This window comes from Cydia strobilella, chromosome 4 (genome assembly GCF_947568885.1).
Source record: "Cydia strobilella chromosome 4, ilCydStro3.1, whole genome shotgun sequence".
NCBI lineage: Eukaryota > Metazoa > Arthropoda > Insecta > Lepidoptera > Tortricidae > Cydia > Cydia strobilella.
The window spans coordinates 15,870,676-15,888,771 of NC_086044.1; the positions used below are offsets into that span (position 1 = coordinate 15,870,676).

At 37.2% G+C, this 18,096-nt stretch overlaps 1 protein-coding gene across 3 annotated transcripts in view; it reads left to right on the forward strand.

Moving 5' to 3' along the window:
* LOC134741094 (uncharacterized) overlaps positions 1-18,096 on the forward strand; it is a 74,267-nt gene that overhangs the window by 39,471 nt on the left and 16,700 nt on the right. Inside the window, exons 3-4 of one of the 3 annotated variants that reach the window (XR_010127844.1) lie at positions 9,679-9,931; positions 10,485-10,791. The exons of 1 other annotated variant lie outside the window; for it this stretch is intronic. The gene's annotated coding sequence lies outside the window, so the exon portion shown is untranslated. Of the gene's footprint in view, positions 1-9,678; positions 9,932-10,484; positions 10,792-18,096 lie in introns of those variants that run through there. One more of the 3 variants, XM_063673863.1, reaches the window with a different exon arrangement.

The following is an 18,096-nucleotide window of genomic DNA, read 5'->3' on the forward strand; positions in this document are numbered from 1 at the left end:
CAGCTCATTTGTCTACCCAAATAGGATGTTAAGCAAACAATTATTTTGTATACATTACACTAACGACTTTATCACGAGTACTGAGGAATATTAGGTACATAAAACTCTTAATTGATTATATACGTTTAGTTGGTAAAGGACTGGTAATTGTAGTAACTGTAACCAAAGATAGATATAACTCCGTAATAGATGGATACAGTCTAAGGAAAAAACGTGCCTCGAAAATCAAGAAAATTTGATTCTCGTTCAGAGGGCGCTACTAGTTTTGGCCTACAGTCGTATAGATGGCGTTGACGGTTACGTTTGTTATTTAACAATTTTAACGCATAACAGTGAAAGAACATGGGTCAAAATCATAAAAATAATTAATGCAAATAAAAATAATCATTTATCTATATTTAAATACATTCTATCGTATTTTTATAAATCTTCATTTTTAGTTTTAAAGTGTGTCGACAGATGGCAGTGAATTTACTGGGGTTACAAAATTTACTATGACAGTACCGCTCTAGTATAAGTTACTCTATGCTGTAACTAAATAGTCTGTAAGTAAGTTTTATAATTAATATATGTTTGATCATAGATAATGATAGTGTAATAAAATACAAGCAACTTACAAATAAAATAACTAGCAAATGCAGGGAGAGAAAGGAAGAAGACATAGAAAGAAAATGTGATTTGATAGAACACTACATGAATAGAGGACATACGGATAAAGCATATAAGAATATAAACGAAATGAGTAGGAATTACAAAACAAAGAGTACTGTGGTATTAGATGAGGGAGGGAAAATGCTTCTAAATAATAAAGATATTATAAATAGATGGAAGAGATATATAGAAAACTTATATGCGGGTCAGGGCTTAGACGTAGAAGATATAGAACCTGAAATAGCAGTTGATAAAGATAGAATGGGTCCGGATATACTAAGGGAAGAATTTGACAAGGCGCTAATAGGTATACAAAATGGAAAAGCCGCAGGCGATGATGGCATATTCATTGAATTCATTAAGTATGCAGAATGTGACCCCATTAAACAAGAGATTTTTTCAATAACACAAGACATATACAAAACAGGAGTTATACCAAAGGATTTCCAAGTCAGTAAAACTATCACATTGCCCAAAAAGCCCAACACATTAAAATGTGAGGAACACAGGACACTAAGCTTAATCTCACAGGCATCGAAAATATTGCTGAAAATTATTCAAAATAGAATTAGACCAGTTATGGAAGAGTACCTTGGACCGGACCAATATGGATTCCGACAGAAAAAAGGCACGAGAGAGGCCATACTGGCGCTGAGAATGGTTGTTGACAGGAGAATAGACTTGGGCCAAAACACACATATAGCCTTTATCGACTTGGAAAAGGCCTTTGATAGGGTCAATTGGAAGAACATGATGGAAATTTTAAGGGAGGCAGGCTTAGACTTCAGAGACCGAAGAATAATTTTTAACTTATATAAGGAACAGGAGACAATTATTAGTGTGGGAGAGGAAAGCTGCAGAGCAAGGATAAAACAAGGTGTGCGGCAGGGTTGTCCACTCTCACCCCTTATTTTTAATATATTTATAGAGTGTGCCATTAGAAATTTTTTAGAAGAAACTGAAGGAGGAGTCAAATTTAATGGGGAAAGAATAGTATTTATTAGATTTGCGGACGACATAGCAGCACTGGCCCCTAGTTCAACTGAATTAAAAAGAGTAATGGAACAGATGGATTTAATCTTTACACAATTTGGACTCAAAATTAACACTAATAAAACTAAAACACTAATTGCTTCAAAATCTCACCCGGTTAAGGAACAAATTGACATCAGAGGGACACACATAGAACAAGTAAACAAATTTAGATATTTAGGCAGCTTAATTACACAAGACTCCAGATGTACAGGGGAAATAGTATCAAGGATAGCAATGGCGAAAACAGCTTTCAACGCCAAAAAACATTTGCTTAAGGCTAGGATCTCTAAGAGTACAAAAAAACGCCTAATTAAGATATACATCTGGAGCATCGCTTTGTATGGGTGTGAGACGTGGACAATGCGGCAGAAAGATAGGAAGCGATTAGAGGCTTTTGAGATTGTGGAGAAGAATGGAGAGAATAAGTTGGACGGAGAAAAAAACGAACGAGGAAGTGCTTCGAATTGTGGGAGAGAAGAGAACCCTGCTGAGAACTATAGAAAATAGACGAGGCAGAATGATAGGTCACTTGATAAGACACGACACTTTCTTTAACACTATATTAGAAGGCAAGATAGAAGCGAGAAGAGGCCGCGGAAAACCACGAGCAAGCTACACACAACAACTGAAAGCGAAAGCAAATGTCGTGTCTTACAGGGACCTAAAGAACCTGGCTGAGGACCGAGAAAACTGGCGCATACTCCACCGACAAGAGCCATGCTCTTAAATTATGAATGAAAAATGATCATAGATATCTATATATGTAGGTGGCATAACGCAGATTTAAAATGACGCTTACACTAAAGGGGCCCACTGATTTGAGTCCGCCGAACGATATCGGCCTGTCAGTTGTTCGAAACTGTCAAACTTTTGTTCTTACTGACAGGCTGATATCGTCCGGCGAACTGATAATCAGTGGGCCCCTAGACAACAGAAGTGTGCAAAACATTTCAATAGTGAGGAAGAGACAGACTACAAATGAAAAAAAAGGTAACCGTTCCACTTTAAAACTTCATAACGGCCTCTGCCGGTTAGCGGACTGGTAAATACGATAAGCTGTATTCCGGAGATACGGCGGGTGGTTATATGTAGCAATATACTTTTATAAAATCAAATAATTTACGCAATCACATATTAAGTATTTCTCAATTCCATACTTACTTCCAAGTGACACTTGACATCATTCCGGTTCTCCATCATTTTTGGTATTTGAGAGCCAGTCTTGTGTATTCTATAGGCATAATTAGTGCACTGCCTTATGGGAATATAGTTCTGATCCGGAAACCGCTACCAAATTTTAGTATGCTGTTGGGCATGGTACTGGGTCACCAAAACTGCCGGGAGACAGCGGCGTCGGCCATCTACTTCAGCAGAATGACGTCATCAAAATGACTCCCCTCCCCCTTCCGGTCTGATTTTGATTATTTTGATATCAGTGTATGGCTTGAGACATCAGCTTTAATTTTGTAGTACATTGCTTTAACGTCCGACTTTTGGTTTGGTTGAAAAACCCAAATAATAGTCTTTTTTTTTCATAATTTTGATTTATTTATAAATTTCTCTTAAACTATTGTATATTTTGGTACATAGTATATTAGTGAAATATATAATATATTATTGGCTTTGGGAGTAATTTTGATGACGTCATTCCGCTGAAGTAGATGGCCGGTGCCGCTGTCTCCCGGCAGTTTTGGAGACCCAGTACCATGCCCAACAGCATACTAAAATTTGGTAGCGGTTTCCGGATCTGAACTATCTCTTCGACCGTTTCCCATAAGGCATAGTACTAAATATAACGTTTCTAGAATTGATTTTGATGATCATATTCATCATAGTCCTATTTAATCTTTTTCTAAAAGTATCAATTCACTGGCATGTTTTTTTTTATTATTTCGCCTGCGATTTGAAATATATCTGTCATTTTGAAGGTATTTACGAATTGCCTTTTTATGTAGTTAAGTATAGTTCAACATATCTTTCTCACATTCTCAATGGAAATTATTACTTAGGTAACAAAAGTAAGCTACAATTATTCAAATTTGTAGGAACATGATATTTGAATGAAACGAGACTTTAAAATATTCGTGGTTATGTTGACGACGAAACTAAATAACATCTCTATTCGTTATAAAATGTATCATAAAATGTTATATTTGTGTGTAGAGGACATTCGTGGAGTGTGCGGAAGACACATAGACGCTGCAGGGGTAAGCGTATTAGGTAATATATGGGAAATATTCAATTTTATAACATTCCGGAGCGATAACATCTTCGCTTGTCGATGCGAGGTGTGGTGTGGTAAAGTAATATAATATTGAATGGGCCGGGGCCTGCTGCGCGCGCCTGCGGACATCGTAACTTAACACTTAATCATTTACATGGACACTTTAGTATCGAACGAGCACCGAAATGGTGACGGTGACCATCCTAAGATCTGTTCAGTTTTCGGTGGTTCAGACTCCAACGCTTAATCAATAGTTTCATTCAAAAATATAATAGTTTAATATTAAAATGCATCTGGCATAGGTACAAAAGTTTTTTTAATATAATTCAGTTGCTAATTTATTATTTTTTCTTGATCCTGAAATATTATAAAACCAAGTTCCAATTCCAACATTGCGTAATTTGCACAGCCTTCTTCAAGACTAAACATTACGCTCTACTTTTACATGTGTAACGGCGAGTTATTTATTTTTGACCAACACCTGCAGTTTATACTGTACCATGGTTGCAATAAAGAATTATGAATTATGAATTATATCGCTTTATGCGTTAAAAGTTGAATGTCCTAAATATTCGTCCTTTATGTTTTTCATGTATTTAATTATAGATACTGCACTAATAACTATCGCGGTAACCGAAGACAATATTATATAGATACTGCAATTGGTTTTAATATTAAAACTATGTGTTTATGCTCCAGTCATGGGATGTATGGCGCTATTAAATTTAAAAGTAACAAAAATCAATGAAAAATAAAAATTAAGCATCTCTATGGCTCTTGTTTATAGCACAATAGTCGGTCATCAAACAAAAGTTGTGCAAAAAGGGATATTATAAAATATCAGACTATTTGTAAGACGTTAACCCTTGGAGTTAATAATTATGTGCATAGTGTAACGTATAGGTAGATAATGTTATTAAATTTTTAGTAAATACAAATGTTTGACGTCATAAAGCGATTGTAAAATCCTATTATGAAAATAAACGATATGATATGATGATACAATGTTGTCAGCGTTTAAAAACTGATGATAAATACTTATTTTACAGGATTTGTCTATACCACCCCATTACTGGTGCCAGTGCCAGTCCCATTATAGGGGTGGTTACTATAGGTATTTTTATTTTTATTGTGCATATATTTTATTGAATTGAGTAAGCGCAAGACCAGGTTAGGAAGTTTTGAAAAACCCTCTCACTAAAATATATCTAATTAAAGTTAAGAATCCATTCCGTAGTTTTAAAAAGCTAAATGTTTCCCAATAACCAAATACACATCTGATATGATGACACGGCTGATTTATCATTGAAAATATTTACTTAGGTACATTCAAATTGATATTTATGTATTTACTTACCTACATTTTAAAAGATCCACCTACCCTACATGAAACGTGAAAAATTTTTTTGGTAATTATTTGAAGTTCTCGTATAGGTACCTATATTTAAGAAAAAACTAATGCTAACACCTTACCCTAATCCAAAAGTGGATAAACGTCAGTATTTCTTAACCTACTGTAATACAATCGCAATCTGAAATTACATAAGTGAAAAAAGCTCAGTCGAGAAGGTAATAACTTACTGAAAACATATTATTTTCTACGTGCTTGGGTGTGGCTACCGTCCCTCAACCCACCAACGAAGTGGCAGCTTTCACGCCACAGCCGTTTACGAGGCTACATACATCTTCAAATCTTCATCACTCATCACATCCCTTAACCACTTTACTGACTTAACGCCGTGGAAGAACTTGGTTATATTAGCATATAAAAAATGGTATTTTGTCCTTTAGATCTTTTTTGACATCAAACAAGAAGTCTAATAACATATAAGGTTCCTTAAACATGATGTCATGAAAAGACAAAACGAATACCTAATATTTCCTTAGCAGTAGAAGTGAACATTTTAGTGTCGTGCCGTGTGGTCCTCATGTTTCCTAGCAAAGTCTCTGGGTTTTCTCCGTGACACGCATATGTTTCACTCGTAATGCAAGTAAGCTAGACTCTCAAAGGGTACCGAGCGACATAAGTCATACCAACGGGTTGTAAATCCTGGCTCCTATCGCAAGCTGGAAGAACTAGGTTAAGCCTTGATCCCTGAGTGCCCTTAGTTGTTACGGATGTTGACCTCGCATTTATACTGGTTCCTTAGCAAAGTAGGCAATGACAATATAAGCTTTTGTTTCTCGTATGGCGTATCGCGTGGGCGGAGCAGTGGACGGCGGCGTGTAAAACACTGCGCTACTATATACATACGTTGTTGTAGGTAGATAGTTGATTCTGAGTTATAAAAATATTGACCATCTTATCAACCATCACATATAATATGATAACTACACTAACAGCGGCTCTCTTATCGGTGGATATGTCAGGTTTACGAACGGTCAATTAACAGTGTGGATGATAATGATGATGATGGTGGACGATGGAGTTAAAAACAGATTTTTGTATTTTTCAAGCATCAGAACGTAAGTTTTTCTCGTATACGTTAGTATGTGGATACGATTACGATTAAGTTGCCGACCTTTGTCATTAAGAAAGTTGTAGCTACCAACTTCGCCCCTGCGTGGGCTGCGCCATCACGTTACAGCCCAACAACTGCTGGACAAAAGCTACTTTTCATTGTATTTTAAAGATATTGGGCTAAAGTCCCCACACTATAGTCGAAAGCGGGAGGGCTTTTTCCGTAGATATATGCAGGTTTCCTTACGATGTTCTCCTTCAGCGGAAAGCGGTTTTCTGCGTAGGTACCTATTCTCTACTCGAAATATCCCGAAACTACTCCAAATAACTAGAAACTAGTATACCCGCTACTTCCGGTTTGGAAGTATTGCGACTTTTGTTATAAAATATTTACTTAACGTAAGTACATAGTATAAGCAGTATGTATTGTAAATATTTTATAACAGGAAACTCAACGACGCTGTTTTATTAATTTACAAGTATTCGACGAACAGACCCGGACCTCTCACTGCGAAGGACTGCCAATAAAAAATTCGCACTATAAAGCCATCTTCGAGAATTGTATACTGCCCAAATAAAAAATTATTCCGCAATAAAGTAACCGCTTATTGGTATTTTTAGCAGTTTCCGCTCATTTAGCAATAGGACGTCACGTCACGTTACGTACTTATTACGTATATACTATATGTAGGTACCTACGTAAAAATAATACGATATTTAATAAGATGATCCTAATTTATCCTATTTTTATATTGATGTTTTTATCATGAATGGATTTAATAGGAAATGTTGTAAAATTAAATACAAAAGACTCGAAGGTCAGCTGGAAGAGATCCCTTATGGGGATAAGTTTACTTTTTTACCTTACCTCTATTTTTGTAAATTTAATGTAAACCTGTGTCGTGTACAATAAAGTGATTAATACTACTACTACGTACTACTACTACAAAATAACGTATTTGTTGGTAAGGAGTCAAGTCGTAGAACTACTTAGAAAAAAAAACCATTATTAGATTATAGTTGGTCAAATTTTCTACGGGACGATAACCCTTTGCGCCCACTTTTTTAAAATTTGCCGCCTTTTTCTACTAACAAGATTTGCTTGACCAACTATATTACTTATATATAGTTTTTGTAATAAGGTTTTAACCTTCTTTTTTTACGATTCCCACCGAATGGGTGGAGTCGGAGCGCATTTCTCATTTGTATGGTCGCAAGGCTGTCGGTTCCTCGCGGACGCGGACGGCTGCTCCGGACTCCGGACGGACATTGAAAATGCGCTCCGGCTCGGCCCGACTCCAGTCGGTCGGTGGGAATCGTACATTATTTTCTATTTTTATTATTTATTGATAAAATATGCAAGTTAGTAGAAGATAGTGTTGGGATTTAATAGTACCTATGGGAAGGAATGTGTATGTGTTAAACAGCAAATATGGTGCTAATTTGTGCGTGGAGCCTTGCTCTCGTGCTGACCACCGGGACGGGCGCTCGGATGATCCTAACTTACGAGTCCGCCAACAAAAAGGCTGTTAGTTAACGCTGTCCTGCAGCTACCAGCCAGCCCATAACACAGTTCATTATTTATATTAACAGTTTAGCAGTCAGTGGCCGCGCCTGATCCCAACTTATAGCCGCGTGAATATGCGTGGGCATTATTTGTACCCTTGTTAAGCGCTGAGGATATTATAAAAATGATTCCTTTATCCGTGCTGTGACACTCGCTGGAAATTGGTTGTTTAATTTATGGTTATCATAAAAAAGGATTCGAGCTCGGGTTGGAATTTCATTCATAAGAACGCAGAGGCGTATGGGTCTTTATGGATGGATGTTTTCATTAATTTAAGGCGAAACCAGGGAATGCCACCGAGGTGTCGGGTGTCGCGGACGACAGATCGAGATACGGCTCGTGCTGCGACTACTGTTCCCGCTGCCGGGCATTTGTCACTCAGGATTAACTGACGTCATTGCAACCAACGACACCTTATTTTCAAAATGCCAAGCTAAAAGTACCCATCGAATCGCCTTGATACATCTGACGTGAATAAGTGCAAGTCGTGATCGGGGCATGTGTATTTAAATATGAAATGAATCGTCATTCCTTAAGAGTCAAGTGCGTGACTTAATTTATTGCCACGACCGATGAAGAATAATTCTAAGATATTTCAGAAGACGAATCATTAGTCACGAGGGAGCAGACGGTGGCGATATATAGTGCGCGCGCGGCGGGCTCCCGCCGCCGCCGCCACGCGAGTGCATGCACTGCCGATAGAAGGCTCGAGTTGCCGCTGGACCTCAGCGCAGCCATCTGATAAGCGACAACTCGCGCTCCACATAATCTCGGGGACGCATTAGTCATCGCGGTGACCCGCCGCTTACCTACACAGACGGTTCGCCTAATCCACTAAAAATATTCGGAGACGAATTTGTCGGCCCGCTCCGGGGATCGAGTGATCGATAGCGCTACTCGCCACAAAACGATAGATAAAGGCCGATAAGTCACAAGAAATATGACGCGAACAAAATCGGGAGATGTACGTAATAAGATAAAAGTCAAACAATGATTCGACCGCGGATTCGCCGCGGCATAATTTATGTGACAACGCGTGATGGACGAGCGGCGACTTTCGGTAAACTATTTACATACGGCGGCGGCGGCCACGCTGTCGGATTGGGTTCTGTTGTGACAGAGGGTGGGGCTTAGTACCGAAAACAAATGTCACTGTTATTTATTAGGTTACGGTGCCATTAAGCCTAAGACGGGAATTATGATACTTGGGAAGCCGTAGTTCAAATTGCGGTGGCGTAAGCCTTTTGGCAGATAAAAGAAATGATAACACATTTAATCGATTCGCGCCCTATTCTTTCTGTACTTATACTTGTTTGTATTGTGTGTGCTTGCTAGCATGACTGTGAGATGCGCTCCCGTGGCGATGGTTGGTGGAAATTGAATCTAGACGCGGCCCTCACGGCGCGGCCGGCAATTCCCTCAGCGCGCCGACTTAGATTGCTTCCTCGAGATTGTCTTCTTCTAACTGTTGTGCCTACGCTGTATTGAATGATTACATGAAATGTTTGATACCTAACATTTCTACAGGTCGATTTATAATAGCTCGCGTCCTTTTCATAAAAGCTTGTAGATAAATTGTTACACTTGATTTTGATACTGTTTCTATTTCACCACTACATCTAATATCCAACAACGCATCACCGACGATGCGTCGACATTAAGATTTAGCATTGCAGCAATTTATTTGTTTAATGGTCATCCTGTTGTATTTTCAGTTGAGTCAGTCGTAACTAGGTGTAGCTTGCGAACGGCGAGGTAGCATGTAACGCCGAAGACAGCGTGTCGCGAGGCAGGCCGTTAGCCGCGCGACAAGCCCAAGGCCGGAGGCGCGTCGTTTTTATCTGCTCTACGCCGCGCTCGCTCGACCGTGTAATTGGATGAGAACGGCGCGATCCCAATAGCGCGCCCTTATCTGTTCGCGGCAAATCCACCCCCGCCTGCTACCCCTTCGCACCCCCGCGACGCCCGCCGACGCTCCGGCAATAAGTTTTTAGTGAGTAATTCAAGATAACCCCTTGATGTTGTTCATTTTCACACTTCCTTTCGCGAGAACAGCTCTTTATTGCGTAATATGTAACTGTCTCCTCGCCGACGGGTGTCCCGGGGGCGCAGACAAACTTCGCCCCTTTTATGATGTTAATGCGATCGCCCCCGACCCTCCTATCTGTATAATGATAATTGCTTTTTCAAAAATTATTGTTTGATGTTGTCGTTTAATGTGATTTCTGGAAGTTCCGTAAATTGCAGTCTGACTTTCTGACGTTAACAGTTAATACTTAGATTATGGTAATCTCCTTTCGAATATCTACATCAATTATTTGGCCATTAACTCGTTTCTTAATGAAGTTTATCAGATATCTGATAGCGAAGGGTTACAAGGAAGTTAATTTTCAGAGGACCATCGTCATGTCATTTCCTACACGTTGATGTGTTTAATTTATACGCTATCAGCAAGTCCCGACTTAGTACGTCCCATCTCATACCTATTAATATGTAGGAAACGTTTCGGTTGTTAATAAAAACAAACCATTCTTTTATTTTTCCAGATAACACAGGTTCTTAAAAGTGCGCAATCGATAGAAAAATAGAAGATAGGATTGCGAGGGCCGGATACAAAGCGGGATGCTGCGAATTGTCGTCGTATTAGCCGGTATCAGATGGGCGCGCTCCTGCCTCCCCATTGCCTACATGCTGCCCACTGCCCGCTGCTGCCCTGCGTTGCCACGGTCCCGGTTATCGGCGCTAAGCCTGCTTTACAGCGAGTACCTATTCGTCGAGAAAATGCACGGAACCGCTTCTATTCTTAACCGAATATAATATATCTTCTAGGTATAGCGCAGACATCTGGGAAAGTGCTTATATTTTGCTTTATCGAGTGTCTAGAATTTTTGTTTACTATAAAATAATGAATAAAAATGAAACTGAAATTAATGTGTCTAAGATTTAGTCTGCGAAATGCTCTATAAATTCTATAATTTTCATAAGATAAACATATAGAAGGTAACAATTGTACATTATAGGATCATCATCTCAGCCGACAGACGTCCTCCAGGCAAAGGCCTCCCCCAAGGAAGGATCTCCACAACGAACGGTCATTCGCTGCCCTCAATCAACGGTTTCTCGCGGCTTTAACCAGATCGTCGGTCCATCTAGTCTGGGGCCTACTCCCCAATGCAAAGTATTATAGGATACCTCTACTTTTTTTTAGTCTTTCTCTTTTTATTGGTGATTTTTTTATGTAGATATTTAAAAAAATATCCGGATATACCGCAGAGACAAAAAGTTGAGAAGTAGATGGCTGGCTGTTACTTATTACTCACCGAGTTTGCGTTCGCCTCAATAACCATAATAACTCAGATCTCCGATACTCGCAGTTATTACGAATCCCGAGTTCAACTTATACTATGGTTCACACAATGTTATGTGAATAGCTAGGTGCTGGTTTGCGGGGCCCTCTTATCAGGCTGTGCTCGGGCTACAAACTGTCATCATATTCCACTGCTATCAGATGTTCGCCTATCGCGACGCAAACTAGGACGACTCATCTTCACGTTTTGTGAACGTGAGTTTATCTAGCTTACAAGCTTTTGACTGTAATGAAATTTTGATTACAACTATTACAAGTCTCGTATGCTAGCGTCTGTACTTATAATCATAAAGTATTAATCGTATCATGCAAGTGGAGTGATAATGTATATCCTTATGTAATTGTCGTGGCCAGATGATAGATTTTGATCATTTCATGAAATGCAATTTTAGAATTGATAACTTCATGTTTTTACTTAAATTATATAATAGCTTTACTATAACAAAACTGACTTATTTAATGTACTAATTAACTTGTACTCGAAAAAAAAAGACTTTTTTTATTTTATTAATTTATAACTTTATATTACGGTTAGGTTAGGTGACTTTTTCATGATGTGGCCAACCGATTATTTCATGAAATGATTGCCATATCATGAAATGATCAATTCTAAGATCTGGTCACGACATCATTGCCACAACTGATTTCAGGGTGCAGCAGAAACGTGTCTCAAAAATAAAACAGCGCAACACCATTAGTTAGTGTTTGAGAATGCTACCTAAATAATAAGAAACTACAATTTAATTGAAATAATCCAAAATTTCATGCTAACTAATGTAACAGTCAGTAACAGGGACATGTTTTGCTCAACATTATTTAACATAAATTAAGCATTTAATTAACAAATTTAGTAATATTTATGCGCTTTTCTTACTTATTTGCTGAAGCATCTAAATAGGTTTAGGTTTGTTAAAAAACATACATTATACAATCAGTTATCGTTTGTCTTTGCTTTTCCACGAATCTTTGAATATCAATGAATTTGATATTGATTCGTTTTATATGACTTAGTTTTAAATATACATATTAGAGGTTCTTGGAACAATTTGGCGAGATGCGAGATCAACGGGAGCACACTCATCTCAGGATCAATACGGAGGCTGGGACAAGCGCCGCGCGGAACTGGACTGGACACACTATTGGTTTTATAATTATGTCTTGGCTTAAAATTGACAAGAAACTTGCAAGTGTGCAGCTTATACATCAAGTAGATGAGGTTGATGAGTACCTAATAATTAATTGCTTTACAAGGGGGAATGTTGATGTACTATGATTAATTGATACCCGAGCTAGCGAAAATTCCAAAATTGAACCACGAGCGTAGCAAGTTGAGCTTTTAGAGGGTTCCAAGAAGGTTCCAAGGCACGAGGGTTAAGTAAACTTTGCTACCATGCATGGAAAATGCACCATACCAACGCATGGAAAATATTAATAACGGTAAAATATTACAAATCAAATCTAAATGAACGCTACGTATTATATATTTATCATTCAAATTCATCACTAAAAAGTCAATTGCACCGAGTTGTTGTTGCTGCATGAGGAAAAAATAAAAATTTGCGTCAAATTACTTTGCCACTTTAGTAGATAAAATACAACTTTCTTTTTAATACAGTTGCTCAAAAAGTGCTACTTTTCGTGGCTGTTTAGCGTGCGGAAAGTTGGTTTTCGCGAACTAGTGCTTTTTACTTTTCCATTTTTCTTAAATTCATACTTGTTTCAATTCATGACTACTTATTGATGAGTGTTAATATTAGTTTCCTTTAAACTTCGTAATCAACATAAAAACCTACTGTTAATGTAAGAATACGAAAAATATGCATATTTCATATTATATTACTTACCTCTTCATCATTATAAGTATTATAACACGTTTATTTTTTAATGTTGAAAAACCGTTCTTAATAAGTTGTCTAAATGGAACGGAACGCCTGTCAAAGAAGAGGCGTATTGTCTTACTGCAAGAATGTTTTAAGTTTCCAAAGGCAACATTCGATATTGTTTTTATAAATATACGATACACAAATAATCATAAATAACGATATTTAGGTAATAATTAATAGTACAATGTTTTAATATTTACAATTGTTTCTCTCTTATAGCCCACCCACTTCATTGAAAAAAAAAACTTTCATTGAAGTGGGTTTAATAATAATAACAAAATCTATTCTAGTCGAATAAAAGCTAGAAAAACACTTCTTCATAATGTCAATGTCAATGATGTCACAGAATTAATAATATAAAAGTTTCGAATTCCATTCCTTACTTGTTGCTTTTCTTATTTTTTCGCAACTGTATAAAAACGTCGTTCGATACACGTGCGGAAATGTCATTCTTCACTCGTCCCGAGTCATTCTTGCCACGAGCCGTAGGCGAGTGGCAAGATATCTCGGTACTCGTGAAATAATGACATACTTTCCGCACTAGCATCGAAATGTACTATTTCGCTTCTAGTTTGCTATACCTGTAACGCATCGACACTTTGTCGTGCTTTCAAACATAAGTAAAGCTTATATATGCTTGAATGTATACTATATTTCTGTTTAATAAATATGGCAGACCAGTAGCAAATTTTTCTAAGTTTGATCAATTATGTAGGCAGCGATGGAGAAGGGAAAGGTAGAAATCATACACTTCGAATTTACGTCAACTAGAGATGACTATGATTCATGAAGGAATGGAACATTGTAGTTTTATTAAAGCTTATGACTTGTAAATAAAACGGAAGTCTTCCTTTTATTAACAAGTCTGTAACTGATTAAACGTATGGCTCCGACATTTTGAAAATTTTACAAAGACTGAATTGACAAAAAAATCATATCATTTAAGAGATTTTTTTTACTATGGTGTCTGAAGCTACATAAACTAATAACAGACCTAGATACACCTTATCCTATTGTAAGTATAAAGTTTCATAGCAATCTACGTAGTCGTTTTAAAATGAGAGCGTAAATACGTTTGTATGGAGAACCGAGCGTGCCGGGGACTCTTAAATAAAATAATGGAAAAAGTTAACGCATCCGGTATTGCGGACATTGCGGGTTCAAGCTTCAAGTCTTGCCGGAAGCGTAACTTTTTCCCTTTTTTCCTTTAATATAGAATTTGGAGTATCGTTCGCAGACGTATCTGCTTGTTAAAAAATTGGTTTAGTATGGGTTAGCACATTGTTACTGGTGAATCTGCGTATCTGCTTGTTAAAAAATTGCTTCAACAAAGTCATCTCTCGCCTATTTTTGGCCCTTTGACCCCAAACCTATATGTATACAAAAATGCCCCGTTCGCAATCTCGAAAGCTCTAGTTCAAACTCGCTAATACATCCAGATCCCTCAGGATCTGCCGAAAACGTGTTTTTTTTATTGTGTTCATTATGTTGAGTGAAATTGCGAGAGCATTAAGTTGAGTATAGGGTGGAGGCGACGGGCCTTATTACGCGCGCGCCTTGTAATCTGCTGCTGCCCTGCCGATGCCGCCTCGCATACCTGTTCATTTGTTTCCACTAATACATTGGTGACAAATAGCCGATGAAATGAATATTAAGTGTAGGGGTAAGCCTTTGCTGTTTGATTCAAAAAAGGGGTAAAAATAATCGTTATTAGGTACATCATCTGAAATTAAGTAGGTACCAGTAGAGTGTAATCGTGTAATACCCATTATTCCAAAAATAAAATATCAGTATGTTGGAATAATGTATGATTTTCGGAACTACCCGAAACTGAATCATTTGCAAAATGCATTTATTAGTTACACCTTACTATATTTATTCTTTACCAATTGATCATTTAAATTGTAAGTTCTCAGGAGTATTTATTTCACATGACAAATTTTAAATGAAAAAACTTTATACAAGGTTAGCCAGGGCAGTTGCAACTATGGGGCAAATGCAACTATGTGCTTTTAAAAATACAAGAAGTGAGTAGAGCAAGGACCACTTCATGAAACTCAACCCATGGTATACTTAAGTGGATATAGACTTCTTTTATGTTTGAGTAAGTAGTTGCATTTGTCACATAGTTGCAGCTGCCCTGGCCGACCTTAATTCTACTTAATAAAAAAAACTAAAATATGTTTATTTATTTTTAGTCCTATTGGGAATACACGAGCTCTATTTTCTTGTAATATTGCGGACATTGCTGGCTTAGTTTTTAGTAAATCCTAAGAGCTACGACAAGACCTTCTGTTCTGTTCTAGGTTTCTGCTAAAACGGAGTATTTAACAATTTATATGTATTTTTAAAACCATTTAAAACATCGATATATTTTGCTATATTTTAAAAGCAACGCCAGATTAGAAATGGCTCATTTACCTTATTTTTATCGGATCTATAAATAAACCACCTATCAAAATTTATTCGTCTCGGATATCCGTTGAAGGTTAATAGTTTATTCAAGCCAATTTTAACACTATATGACGCTAAGTTATGGTTCAGTCCGTAGTATAGAGAAAATACGTCCAGAAGGCTCACTTCTTACAAAGTTCGATTCCGCGCAGTGTAGTATACGTATAATTATGTTGATATCTTTGATGATTACGATTACAGTAGGTAATTAAATCGTATTACAAGTTTATAAAATATAATACATCATATCAGACATTACCTACGTAGGTAACTACACAAGTGTGTCAGCTGCAGAGAGAGGTGACAGAAATTTGTTTCCAGGGGGGTCACCTCTCTCTGCAGGTGACTGTACTTACATATTATAGTCAAACTTTTTTAAAGCAGGTTAGATATTTGTATTGATTGTGATTACTACCTCTAGTTGGTCAAACCAAATTGGCAGTAAATAAGAACAAAAAAACTACTCATCCTTTTCTTTGGGGTGCTAGTACTAGTGTAAGATAAAGATAGTATGATTCTCTCTATCTAACACTATAAACTATGTCTATGTTTGAAATAAGACAGTCCTTTGACAAACTATATTTACTTTACGGGATTAGTTTTTTTTTAAATTAGCATGTTCCCAACATTTGTTTAGTTGCTTATGCTGAGTCTAGGATTCTCCTCTTTTTCTCCTGTCCTTATTTTAAACACGCATCTGACTAATAATATGGTTAAGTGTACTTAAGAGTATCTTATTTTTATAAAATTTGATCAATATAAACGCAATAAATAAGATTAGATAAATAATGTGACAAAAATAAATTAACCTCTGCTTCGCAAACTGAAATAATAAAAAAATTCATCGCGGTTATTAAAGTGCTTCTCGGCACATAAACGTAAGCTCTTTGGATTGTTTGTCTACGGCTACGGCCGGGCACGGCGCACGGCATCGGCAGCGGGCCGTTACTCTACAACGCGCCATCGGCGCGCCCGCCCTGTAATTTCCTTCCTAATTTGCCCATTTTAAACCTGTGATCCAAATTCAAATTTGCATAAAAATGTTAATGAGAGTTAACGCAATATTAGATGTGTTAAAACGGCGGTAGACAATTTTGTTAGAGAACACCTCAATATAAATAAAGTAGGGATCTCCATAAAGTACAATTTATGTACAGTAAGTAAGTATTACTCCTTACTTGCTTGTAACTTTCTGGTATAGGTAAATTTAATATTTTTCTAATTGATTAAAATAAGTATCTAAGCTATAAGTAGTTGGTCAAACCAAATTGTCAGTAAATAAGAACAACAAAAACTATATACTCATGCTTTTCTTTTGGGTGCTAGTGCTAGTACTAGTGTAAGACAAAGATAATATGATTCTCTCTGTCTATGTTTGAAATGAGACAGTTCTTTGACAAACTATATGTGAGGGTTATATTTTTTTTACGACATGCACCAATATGCTCATCAATTTATATTAAAATACCTATTGAAATTGAAATTGAATATTATATTAAAGTACCTATCTAAAACACAACTCACACAGTTTAATAAAAGCACGCTGGGTGGCAATAACTTAGTTCACCAACACTTTATTGTAGTCAAAATAATGATTACGCGCCAGAGCTGGTGGCGTGTCTCCGGGCCGAGGCCTGTAATCTGGCCATTCTGGGCCCGGCCCCCAATCATGCATTTCTCACCCAAGCGCGTTGAAAAAATAACCACCTGAGTTTGTCTATAATTTGCCGGACGCCGCCGCTCGTAACCAATATGTAACAGCTGAATCATTTCTATTCCTTTATTACTTTTATTTAGACAGTAGCTTTCTAATATACACTATAATTTTTTGTAAGTTGATACTGTGTATTAAATATAGAACGTTTCATTATAGGTGGTTGAAATAATAGAATTCCTTTTTTATTTTATGATGGTATGTTACTCACGCGGCGTTATATTATTTGCGTTTTTATCACTTATCGCTGAGATTAAAAGTTAAAACTTACATCTGTCTCGCATCGACGATATTCGTGCAGTTGGCTGTGATAGACGAGGATTTTTTCCTTTAACAATAACTCGATTTCAAACGCATTATCTGGTAAACACCTATTCAATTATTCTATTATGCGTGTTGTTGTGACAACATCAGAAATGCCGACGTTTAGGGAAATGAACCGCGGAATTCATACACGCGAGTGATATTTTGACATTTGAGTGACAGTTACTTTCAATGACGTATTATGTGGAACCGAAAACTGACATAAAGTTGACGTAAAATTGTTATTCCCTTTATTTGTCTAACAAAGAAGATAACACCCGGGTTCGCGGACCGCGTCGCATTACTCGCATAACTCGCATAACGTGGATCTACCGCCGTCAATTGTTTGAATGATATAGTGGTAAATGTGGTAAATATTATGCTTGTGAATGCTATATCTATGTGGTTTATATATTTTGAATCTTGATGTTAGGAGA